Source organism: Equus quagga, chromosome 9 (genome assembly GCF_021613505.1).
Source record: "Equus quagga isolate Etosha38 chromosome 9, UCLA_HA_Equagga_1.0, whole genome shotgun sequence".
NCBI classification, from domain to species: domain Eukaryota; kingdom Metazoa; phylum Chordata; class Mammalia; order Perissodactyla; family Equidae; genus Equus; species Equus quagga.
Window position 1 is genome coordinate 62410529 of NC_060275.1, and position 12095 is coordinate 62422623.

The 12095-nt window shown below is 42.3% G+C and overlaps 1 long non-coding RNA gene across 2 annotated transcripts in view; it reads left to right on the top strand.

The window, feature by feature from the left end:
• The window catches only part of LOC124244467 (uncharacterized), a 155061-nt gene that overhangs the window by 59352 nt on the left and 83614 nt on the right, over positions 1-12095 (top strand). For both annotated transcript variants that reach the window (XR_006890011.1, XR_006890012.1), the window contains exons 4-5: positions 4918-4999; positions 5280-5367. This is a non-coding gene — a long non-coding RNA (uncharacterized LOC124244467). The remainder of the gene's footprint in view (positions 1-4917; positions 5000-5279; positions 5368-12095) is intronic.

A 12095-nucleotide genomic window follows, 5' to 3' on the forward strand; every position in this document is an offset into this window, starting at 1 on the left:
TCCTTTTTTTCTTCCTTCTTTCTTCAAACATTAGAGGCTCAGGGAGTGTGGCGACAGTGAGAAGTCGTCTAAACTTCCTGGAGTGAGCTTTACTGCTGTTAGTAGTCACGGGATTAAACACGTCCAGCTTTTGAAACTCGCTGTCTGTATTTTGCGGTATGCTCAGTGCAGCATAGCGGTTAGGTGAATGTGGGAACGCCAGATTGAGACGGCCTGCGTTTAGAACTAGGCTTCTCCACTCACTGGCTTTGTGACCTTGGGCAAGTTTCTTAATCTCCCTAAGTCTCAATGTGTTCATCTGTAGTATGGGAATAGTAAGGGCACTGCTTCCTGGAATTATGGTGAGGCCTTAGTGAGATAATTTATGTAAAGTATTTGATGGCTTGGCATATAGGAAGCATCCAGCAAGTTAGCTGTTACTATTTTTTCTTTCTGGTTTCTTTTTTTTTTTTTTTTGGTGAGGAAGATTGTCCCTGAGCTAACATCTGTGCCAATTTTCCTCTATTTTATATGTGGGACACCACCACAGCATGGCTTGATGAGCAGTGTGTAGGTCTTTGCCCGGGATCCAAACCCACAAACCCCAGGCTGCCAAAGCGGAGGGCAGGAACTTCACCACCACACCAACGGGCTGGCCTGAGATGTTACTATTTTTATTGTTACATCTGGGTTTTTAAAAGTGGCTGAATGGTTATGCTAGGTAGTAACCACCGTTTTCTTTATTTTTGTAACTTTTCACATCAGACTTTCAGTTTCTTTGGAATGATGTACTCAATTGAGTATACTTGTCCTGATGTTGACTTTCTTACAATTGCAGTGTGGAGGTAGTCTGAGAAGATGGGAGGTTCCTGGAGGTACACGGAGTGCTGCTGCGTGGCCTGGGTGTGAGTGTGGGTGCAGGGACTGAGTGCGCAGGGCCTGCTTTGGACCTTATGTTCCTGGTTTTCCCTGTGAGACTGTTTAAAGAAAGGTTTGCAGCGTTAAACACAGTATTAAGTTCACTAGCTGTTAACTGCCACAGTTTACCAACTGAAAAGCGGAGAGTTGAATGTATTTGGTGATTTTTCTCTGATTTATTTTTTCCACTAGGGATAAAATAGCTGTGTGTAGCATTTGGCTATGTCCCTGGTATTTGTTCTATTATCTCTGTAAGAAGACAGCGTCTTCATTTTCACAGGAATCATGGAAAAGTGTTTTAGGACAGAGGTTATTCTGCTGTGGTTCACAGTAGACAAACGCTTTCATTGGGCTTCAGTGTATAAAACACACACACCCTCTTTCCCCACCTGCCTCCTGCCCCAAAAAGCCAGACTGACTTGGCAATTGTGATTTAACATTTTTAATAAAAAATTGCATTTGTTTCCCTGGATATTATATTGCTTTTCTTTTCCCATTACTTTCCAAGACCATGCACAGACAGTTTGTCAGTAAATTTTGTTCAGAAATTGAGACTAAGGTGTTAGAGGTCGCAATTGCGAAATGAATGAGTGCAATCTCAGCTAAATTGGAGCGGGAAGGCCTGTAGGGGCGCTCTCACCCCCGTCACACGTGGCCAGGTGCTGCCCACGGAGCCGAGGACGCTGCCCCGCGGAAGCACCGCGGCTTTACTGCTGAAGGAAGGTTCCCCCCACCTGCTGCGGCCCAGCGAGCGAGGCGCCTCGGGGCGACCTGCTCCTCCCCAGGCCTCCTGCGGCCAGCCCCTCCCGCTCCCCTGTCTCTGCCAAAGCAGCTCGCTGCTTTGCTCTCTGGTTTTGCTTCTGGTTCCCCGCAGCATGGACGTTCCAAATTGCAGTTCTTTTGGCTGTTCTCAAGCTTGTTTTGAGGGTGAAATAACTGGCGAATTTGCTTTGTAGGTTGACACAAGGTGGGGAAAGTGGTGTATTGAAAAAGCACGTATTTTAAAGTCGGAGATACTTGGGTTCAAATCCTGGCGGTATTGTTTATTGGTGGTGTGATCTGGCGAAAGAGACTGAATTTCTCTGATCCTCCTTTTTAAAATAGTTCCAATGATACTTCCCAGGGGTGCTGCGGAGTCTGTAGATCATATTGACGAAGCGCCGCCGGGCTTGGGCGAGAGTCCCCCACCAGAACCGCATCAGCGGCAGATCTTGCAGCAGAGAGGGCGCTGGTACAGGAGGAGAGAAAGGTGCCAAGCAGGCGGGAGGGAGCAGTCTCTGGGAGGCCTCGCAGCGCAGGCTTGGCACCCGTCACACGGTTTATTTTCTAGTACTTAGGCCCTTTGGTTGCTTGAAACAGACCCAACTAGAGTAGCCGAAGGGGCCAGGGGCTCTGTGCTGAGAGGCTCCCGCGGTGTCCGCGGAATCCGGGAACAGGACCCGGGACTGGCACGCAGAGGAGTACTCTGCTTCCGCGTCTTGTTGCATAGCTCCCTCCTTCTCCTTTCTTACTGCAGCCTGCTGTGCTCCATTTCCACAGATGAAAATAGGTCTTGCCAACAAGGCCCAGTCTGCATGTTGCATTCCTGCTACCCAGAAAGATTAATCTGATCTGCCTTAGTTCCAGTTACAGATTTTTGGGAAGGAATCTGACTTGTCTAGATTGGGTCTGGAAGCCACTCCTGGACCTAACAGTTGTTGCCAGGGGCTAAGATCATGTGGTCACACCCGAGCAGCTGCCGGTGTAGAAATATGGATGGTGAGGGTAGGGAAGATGGGGCAGTTCCTCAAAAGGGAATGCTGGGAGGAGAGTCTGGCAGACTGATGCTGGAAAGAGGACTGCATTTAGTGTGAGATCTGTGTTTGAGTCTTGGCTCTGCTGTTTTGAGCTACAGTGGCCTGAGCATTTCTCTTAATAGCGATGTGAATCTCAGTGTCCTCATTGATGTCATATGCTTAACATATTGCAGGACATGGTTAAAAGATCAATAAGGGTTGTTGCTATTGCTGCTGCTGCTGTTTTTATGACTGCTGGTGTTGTTGTCATCATCTTCATTAGCCCATCGACCCACCCAGTGTCACCTTTGAGAGCATCAAATCAGCTAATGTATATGAAAGCAGATTAACCACACACACATATACACATTAAGGTATTATTATTTAATCACTATCTTGTAGTCTAATGTGATTCTTTTTACTCAGTCTTGGGTTTCTCAGTTTACTTCTTTATAACATTAAAGTCATAAATCTTTCAGAATTTATTAGCTTCTGTAAAGTTTTTGAATTTTGATGTATAAGATCCTAGAAAAATGACAATCTCTGGAGGAGTGACTGAGTTAATCTCCTGTCTCCTCTGGTTTTCTTAACGTTCTCCCTAGAGAGTTCTCTTTCTATATGAAGTATTATATTTATGAGACAGAATTACCTTTTGCTTGCCAACTTGTTATTAGTATGTCACGTGGTAGCTCTGAATTATCAACTCATACTTAAGTAATTACGAAACGCAAAGAGGAGAAAAGGAAAGTCCATGATTCCCAGTTCCTACTCCCCTTTAAGTTGTTGTGTTGCTGCATTCTGTTTGCCACAAACGTGGACGCGCATGGAGAGCGGGATGCGAGAAGGCCAGTCTGTGACTGGACACTAAATGTGTCCAGCACCCTCAAGCTGTCTTCCTTAGAAGCATCTGCCTTGGTCATCCGGTGCCTCCACACAGTGTGGGAGGCTCATTCTCTCCTACTCTCTGGAATGTTCTCTGAGATTAAAATTGATTCATTCTAAGATTCCCCTCAGAATTCCCCAGGACAAACAATTTATTTAGAATGCTTTGTAAATACAATTTAAAGAAATATATGTCATGGTGTAACCCTCTCCTTTTGAAGGGTTATATATGTACAAATGAAAAAAATGTTTAGCGAAAAAGTATTGTATTTAGAAAATTATTTGCTCAGGAATATAAGGAGTTGCTTGAGGTTATGATGTATCATTAAATGTCGACCTGAGAATTATGGAAATTACAGTTTTATATTTTAAAACAATTTCAGAATGTCTTAAATAACTGATTAAAGAATCTTCTTATGTTGTAGGAGGGCTGTGAAGCCAGCTGGCAGAAAATGGAAATGTTAGATTTTAATCAGTAAATACAGAAACACCAAAAAGCTTTACTTTGCAAGGCATTTTCATAACCTGAAGTGCTGCCAGGACTGTCAACTTGAATATTTAACAGCCTAGAAATGAAAGTTGCTATTTAGCTCATTCAGTTCAATATCATTCTGCCTCTTGTGCTTTTGTACAAAGGCTCTCCTAGCAGAAACCACCAGGAGCGCACTGCAGTGTGCCCCTCTCTCCTCCGGCCGCCTGACTTCCCTAAGGACTGTCCTCTGATCTGCTTTCTGTGGAGAAGGGTCAGTCGGAGGATTTGAAAAGTGAGTTTGGTGGGTATAGAAACTGAGTTTAAACTATGCAAGGCTTTTTGGAGCTCAAGCAGGTAAGCCCTTCTGAGGTCTTGGATTTGCCTTGAAGACTGCAGGCAGATGGGTGGGGAAACGAAGTCGCTGCCTGATGGAACCTGTGGTCACCGTCTTATCCATGAGACCTTGACTTTTGCTATAGCTTTCTTCCTGTTTGGGTAAATCTTTTGATATTGTGCTCTAGAACTTTGCTGGTTTTCGAGAAATCTGCTTTGGAAATATGGTAGTATTTTAATGTCTTACCTTTTTAAAGGGGATTCTTACCTTGGCAGTGGGGCGGGGTGCAGGAACCAGTGGAGTGGTGGGGGTGTGGAGTGTTCTGGCCCAGAGCCTGCCGGCAGCAAGCTATGTGACCTTGTCTCTGATTTGTTTGGGCTTCAGTTTCTCTTTCTGTAAAGTGAGAACGTTGGATTGATTTGGATCAGTACTTCATAAACTGTGTTTCCATCAAACACAAATTTATTTAATAGGTTGTCTGGGGAAAAAAAAATCTATTTTCAACTAAGGTTAGAAATAAATTCGGATGAAAATTAAAACGTTTCTTTCAATTGCAGCCCTCCCTACTTTTACTGTGTTAACACTCATCGAGAGGAGCACTTTAGTATTCGGCGTTTCTCAGCCTGGTGTGGTCATGAGGTAGGCGGGCTAACTGGGGGCCTTTGGGGACTTCACTTTCCATCCTGGTTAGATAACCTTGGGCAAGTTCCTTACACTCAGTTTCCCCGTCTGTATAAAAGAGGGATCCTGAAGATTCTATAATGTCTCTAAAACATTTTGTAAAATTCTTTACAATTAGTAAGCGCTCAATAAATGTTAGTAAGTCTTAGAGATAACAGATTATGGTCGATTTATATCTCACTTGATTCTTCCATTTTTCTCTGATAGTGGTAGATAAAGAATCATTTCCATTTTGTAGAAAACGAAGAAAACTCAGAGAGTTGAGCGTCCTGCGGAGAGGACAGCGTTGAGCAGCTGGGGAGCACGGAGCGCGGGCGGAGCGGCAGGTGCGGCGCTGGCCCCTCAGCAGCCGCGCGCTTGTCGGTCACGCGGTCCCATGGCCTCAGGGTGCGCACGCCTCAGAGCATCGGCAGCTGCGGACCTGGTTTCCCACAAGTGACCGGGGCAGAAGGTTAAAGACAGTTCAAAACAGGGTGACAGAAGTGTCCATTAGACCTAGAAAAGGTCTTAAAGATCATCTTCTAGGGTATTCTACCGCGTTTATTTTACAAATGGGGCCATAAACTCCAGAGCAGGGAAATACCTGGCGTAAAGCTGCATAATTTTAGTGAGGTTAGTTCTCTCCCTCGATGGGGCTGAGACTGTGGAAGAGGGCAAACGCCTTGCGTGAAGCGTGCGCTGCTCTGTCTTTATCTGCCCACGGTTCACTCGAGGAGATCTTTTAGTGGCTATGGTTTTGTGTCCGTGTGAGCTGCAAGAGAACAGTGAGCTATTGTGTTCTGATCTTGCAGGCACTAGACAAAGGCAGCGTGGTAATGGACGCATGCGCTAGCGAGTCCATTTTGATGGTTGGATCGTAATTTATGCATTTTACGTAATCCCTAATGCTTGGGCAACGATTTATCCATCAGGTGACCAGGAGATCCTGCTGGTCTCTGTCCTTTAGGTGTGTGGTTTGACTTTCTCTAATGATTTTTCAGAAGATCTGACTGTGATAATTGGAGCCCAGGAGTTGAAGGGAGTTGTCACAATTGCGTCTGTGTATGGAGCATTTTGATAGGGGCGGTTTAACATCAGGCAGCCGGCAGGTGCAGGGACTCCTGCATCCATATTAAGAGGAAGAGCAAGCTCTTTTTCTCCTCAAATCTTCACTACCTGGAATTAGAATAGTTCGTTGGTTGAGGGTGGTGGGGGAAGAGATACCACAGTTAAAGGAGCTGCAGAATGGAAAGAAGGTACTAATTATCTCACTGTTCAGTAGTTTTTGTTTAGTGCTTTTACATATTGTGAAATTTTCTTTTATAAAGTTCCACTCAGTACAGACTTAGAAATTTCACATAATGTTCCAAGGTTTGATAAGAAAGTAACAAAATATAAGGTAGTGTTACATACTGCAGTCTTTCTATTTAAGATAAATGGGATTTTTAATTACATTTTTTGGGGGATAGACTTAAGCAAGCTAAAATGAAGCTTCAAAGTGGGAGCTAATTTGCTCAGGTGTCAGTGCTTTGAATGAAGTACAGCAAAGTCAGATATGTTTAGCTGGATCTAGAAAATCAGAAAAGATAGCCGTAGATGAGGATGTGCACACGGATATTTAAGTTGTAGTGCCTGTTGGGTTTGGAAGAATGCTGGTCTGTATTATGCTGATTCCCATCTCCTCTCTGAGGTTGGCCCCAGGCTTCCTCGTGAGTGGGAGCAATGACCTCTGCTTTCCCAAGGCCTTCTCTGGAGTGTTAATGTCATCTTGCACCAGGCCATGTGCAAACACAGAGCTAATTTGGATTTAAAATGTGTAGAGAGAGAAAGTCCAGATGATTTTCGTGAGTTTCATTAGTAACTAGAAGGAGAGGTTGGGGCAGACGGCAGGAGGGTGGAAAGAATGGAGGTTCAGGCCTTTGAAGGCTGTGAGCAATGGAGGAACCTGGAGATCCCAGGCCTCTGCTACCTCCTGCCGCCTTTGATTGTGGGCCCACAGAAATGGAAGCGGCCAGCCCCGGGGGCGGGGGTTGTGGGGGAGGTGTGTGAATCAGACAAACGCTGGTGAATTATCATTTTGCATATGCAGAGTACCAGAGTGAGCTCTCACTACTGTGACCTTCATAAATTTGGATCAAGGAAAATAATTTAAATTAGGATAAGATGGGGATGATAAAGTTTATCTTTACCTAGCTCACTGTTTAGTTGTAAATGATGTAAGTTAATGGAATTTCAGTATCGCAGGAGGTTGACGTGCATACAGTTGATAGATTTTTAAGTCATTGAGGTTGATTTATTGAAGCCAGCCCTATGTTCTTGGATGTAATCAAATCCTAATTCTTTAGAACTATCCCATTTCCCTTTTATGTTCAGATGGTGTTTCTGGCCGGTGGTTCCTTGCCGCTGGCGAGCTTCTTCACAGCAGCCGCGTGTTTCCCTTGGGGCTCTCAGGGTCTCTGTAGACAGAATGGGAAGAGATCAGGTACTATCCTGCACTTTGGCATCCAGGCTTAAAGAAAACCCCCCACAAATATCCTTGCCTTCTCCTCATGCTATTGAAAACATTTTAGTGAATAAAGAGTTAATTTATTAAAAACCTTTTGAGAAATTTGCTTAGTGTGTTCTTGAGAGAATTCATTTCAAAAACCATGTCACTCATTTTTGTACCTTTTATTTCATCACATCTGCTTAACTGAAGTCCATAAATTCTTGCCTTATCGTGCATATCAAAATTCTGTAGTCAGATTGCTTATTGAAAGTAGTGAGTAGAATACATATGTGATTACACAAACAAATATGCATAGCTTTTTTGCTTTAATTGTGGTCTTTTGAAAGCTGAGGTTTTAGAGCTACCTCATGAGCAGTCAGTTCTGTAGATTTTTTTTTAATCTTTTTTTTTTTTAGGAAGATTAGCCCTGAGCTAACATCTGCCACCCATCCTTCTCTTTTTGTTGAGGAACACTGGCCCTGAGCTAACATCCGTGCCTATCTTCCTCTGCTCTATATGTGGGGAGCCTGCCACAGCATGGCTTGACAAGCGGTGCCATGTCCACACCTGGGATCCGAACTGCTGAACCCGGGGCTGCTGAAGTGGAACGTGGGAACTTAACTGCTGTGCCACCGGGCCGACCCCAGTTCTATAGATTTGTATAATAATGTGAGTTATGTACTGGCAACAAGCCAGTATATTTTCCATCCTAATTTTTCAAGTATGTGTCTATTAGAGGTGAAATACATGGAAAGCTTATGAAACAGAATGTGCCCATTTAAAAAGATACTGCATTAAGTTGTATTTGTAGCAGGTTATAATTTATGTATGTTTTAGTTCAGGTTATTGATAAACTGTGATTTTGTTCATTCAGTTTATTCTAGAAGGTCACAAGAGGATTTTAGCTTTTAAAATAAGAATTCATAGGGCTGGCCCCATGGCATAGTGGTTAAAGTTCGGCGAGCTCCACTTCAGTGGCATGGGTTCACGGGCTGAGATCCCAGGCGGGGACCGACTCCACTCATCAGCCAAGCTGTGATGGTGACCCACATACAACGTAGAGGATGACTGGCACAGATGCTAGCTCAGGGTGAAAAGCAAAAAAAGAGGGACCAAGCAGAAAAAGTCTTCCTCAGGGGAATAAAAACGAATTTATAAACTCTGGATGATATTTGACTACCCCTTAGGAAGATATGAAGAACAATTTAGGAGAAAATGAAACCTAAGAAGGAAAATATTTTTGACAGTTTAAAGTACCTGAAAGAAGTCTGTTTTAAGGCTTCCAGTTTAAGGCTAGCAACGATATCTCCTTTTCTTTAAGTCTTAAGCACATAGGAAGGGAAGTAAACAGATGGAGAAATTTTGTCATCCATAATATAGCTTCCTGGTGCATTTCACCGGCAGAAGCAAGGTCACTGCCTGTATTCTCCTTTCAGGGGAGTCTGTGTTTCAAGGTTTTCTGGCCTCTGCTTTGGAGAAGGCAAGACTCACAATGTGGGAAATTACCTAGACGCTAGACAGCTACACGTGACAAATGGTTGCAATAGAATTCATATTAATCTTATTAACCACTTTTTAAATATTTTTCCATATAAGAAGATAGAGCATGTAATATGAATTTTTTCTTACCTAGTGTGAAAATATTTACTTTCTCCTTTTTATCATAATAGATTCTCAACAAATTTTGAATGAATAATAATACTTAAAATTTATTGAGTGCTCCTTGTGGAATGGACTGTTCCAAGTGAATACGTTAAGTAATAGATATAAACTGAGCCAAAAGACTTGACTTATAAGGTTGTGCACATTTGATTTAGATAAGAGGACAGAACTCCTTAGAAGGGGAAGGGTCATGATGTGTTGGGGTCTTCGGTTCTGAGCTGTAAGTGGGTAGGTGCTCCAGATTTTAAGAGATTTGGAAGAGAATGCTTAGAATGACCACTTTTGAGTAATTATGAGGAATGGGAGGGGAGAGAGGTAGGATATTATAGGCCCACTTAAAAATTCACTTATAGTGCTAGCAGTTAATACAGTGACTGGAAAATAATAAATGCTCAACAAACTTTTGTTTTTTAAAAAAACAACTTTTGAAAATTGTGGTAAAATGTACATAACATAAAATTAACCATTTAAGTAGTTTTAAGTGTATAATTCAGTGGCATTAAGTGCATTTACTTTGTTGTGCAACCAGCAGCACTCCAGAACTTTCTCATCATCTCATTCTGAAGCACTGCACCCATTAGCAGCTCCTCGTTACTTCCTCCTCCAGCCCCTGGCAACCACCATTTTACTTTCGGTTTCTATAAATTTGGCAGTTCTAGGTACCTCATGTAAGGGGTATCATATGGTATTTGTCCTTGGGTATCTGGTTTATTTCACTTACCATAATGTTTTCAAGGTTCATCCGTGTTGTAGCATGTGCCAGAATTTCATTCCTTTTTTAACACTGAATTTGTTTATGTTTGTTTGTCAGTGGACCTTTGAGTTGTTTCCATCTTACAGCTATTGTGAATAATAGTATTGCTGTGAACACTGGTGCACAAATTTCTGTTTGAGTCTCTGTTTTCATTTCTTTTGGGTATATACCTAGAAGTGGAATTGCTAGGTCATCAGGTCATTCTACATTTAGGTGTCTGAGGAGCCATCATACTGTTTTCCACAGTTACATTCCCACCAGCGATGCACAAGGGTTCCAATTTCTCCACATCCTTGCCAACACTCACTCTGTTCTGTATTTTTTTAATAATAGCCATGCTACAGGATATGAAGTGGTATCTTATTGTGGTTCTGATTGTATTTTCCTAATGATGAGTGATACTGGACATCTTCTGATATGCTTATTGGCCATTAGTATATATTCTTTGGAGAAATATCTATTCAGGTCCTTTGCCCATTAAAAATTTTTTATTGATGAGTTTTGTGAATTCTGTATATATTCTGGATATTAATCGCTTATTTGATATGATCTGTAAATATTTCTCCCATTCCACAGGTTGTCTTTTCATTCTCTTGATAGTATCTTTTGATGCACAAAAATTTTCACCTTTGATGAGGTCCAGTTTATCTACTTTTTCTATTCGTTGTTGCCAATCCAGTGTCATGAGTCTTTTCACCTATAGAGTTTTATAGTTTTAGTTGTTATATAAAGGTCTTTGATCCATTTTGAGCTAATTTTTGTATATAGCATAAGGTAAGGGGCCAACTTTATTCTTTTGGGTGTGGATATCTGGCTTTCCCAGGACCGTTTTTTGAATGAATACACTTTAAGCGTTTTTATTGAACTATAAAATGCACAAAAAAGTATGTGTATCATAAGAATACAGCTCCATAGATTTTTATAAAGTGAACACATTATGAACACCAGCACCCAGATCAAGAAATAACCTTACCGGGACCCTGGAAGCCCCCGGCTTGCCCTCCTGGTCACTCCCCCAGTGCCCCACCTCACTGATGATGATTGCTTTCCATAGGTTAGTTTTGCCGGTTATTGAGTTTATATCTGTCAAATCAGACTATGTATTATTTCATGTCTGGATTCTTTTGCTTAGCATATTGTCTGTGAGATTTGTCCATGTTATTCTATATAGCGGTAGTTTTTTAAAAATTATGTAATATTCTATTGTATGAATATACTACAATTTATTTGTTCTCCTATAAATGGGCATTTTGATTATTTCCCATTGGAGATATCAGGAATAGTGCTGCTGTGGACGTTCTTGTACTTGTCCTTGGGTGAATATCTTCATTTTCTTTGGATGTATATACCTAGGCGTAGAATTGCTAGGTCCCAGGAAATGTCTACCTTCAGTCTTAGTTGTTGCTTGCAGCTGGTTTTCTAAGGTGGTGATACTAATTTGCGTGCCTGCTGGTGGGAGGTGAGAGTTCTAGTTGCTGCACGTCTTGTCTAGCATTGCTGTTCCTTTCTTGTTCATTTTAACCATTTTGGTGGCTGTATAGTGGTAGCACTCTGATTTTAATTTGAATTTCCCTGACACTACTGAGGTTAAGCATCTTTTCAAATGTTTACTGGCCACTTGCGCATCTTCTTTTGTGAAACGCTCATTCAGTGTATTAGGCCATTTTTCTACTGATTGTCTGCCATCATCTCACTGATTTGTGGGAATTCTTGAGATTTTCTCAATGAGGCCTCAGTTTGACATGTGTAGTGCAGATATCTTCTCCTGTTCTTTGGATTGCCTTCGTAATGGGGCCTTTTAATGAACACGTGTTCTTAATTTTAATGAAATCGAGTGTATGTCCTTTTTTCCTTTACGGTTGGTACCTTTTTGTGAGCTTTTAAAAAATCTTTACCTAGGGGCCAGCCCCGTGGCTGAGTGGTTAATTCTGAGCGCTCGGCCTCGGCAGCCCAGGGTTCCGCTGATTGGGATCCTGGGTGTGGACATGGCACTGCTGGTCAGGCCATACGGAGGCGGCATCCCACATGGCACAACTAGAAGGACCCACAACTAAAAATCTACAACTATGTACTGGGGGGCTTTGGGGAGAAAAAGGAAAAGTAAAATCTTTAAAAAAAAAAATCTTTACCTAAAGTCATGAGGGTATTTGCCAGTTTTTTTTTTTTTCTCT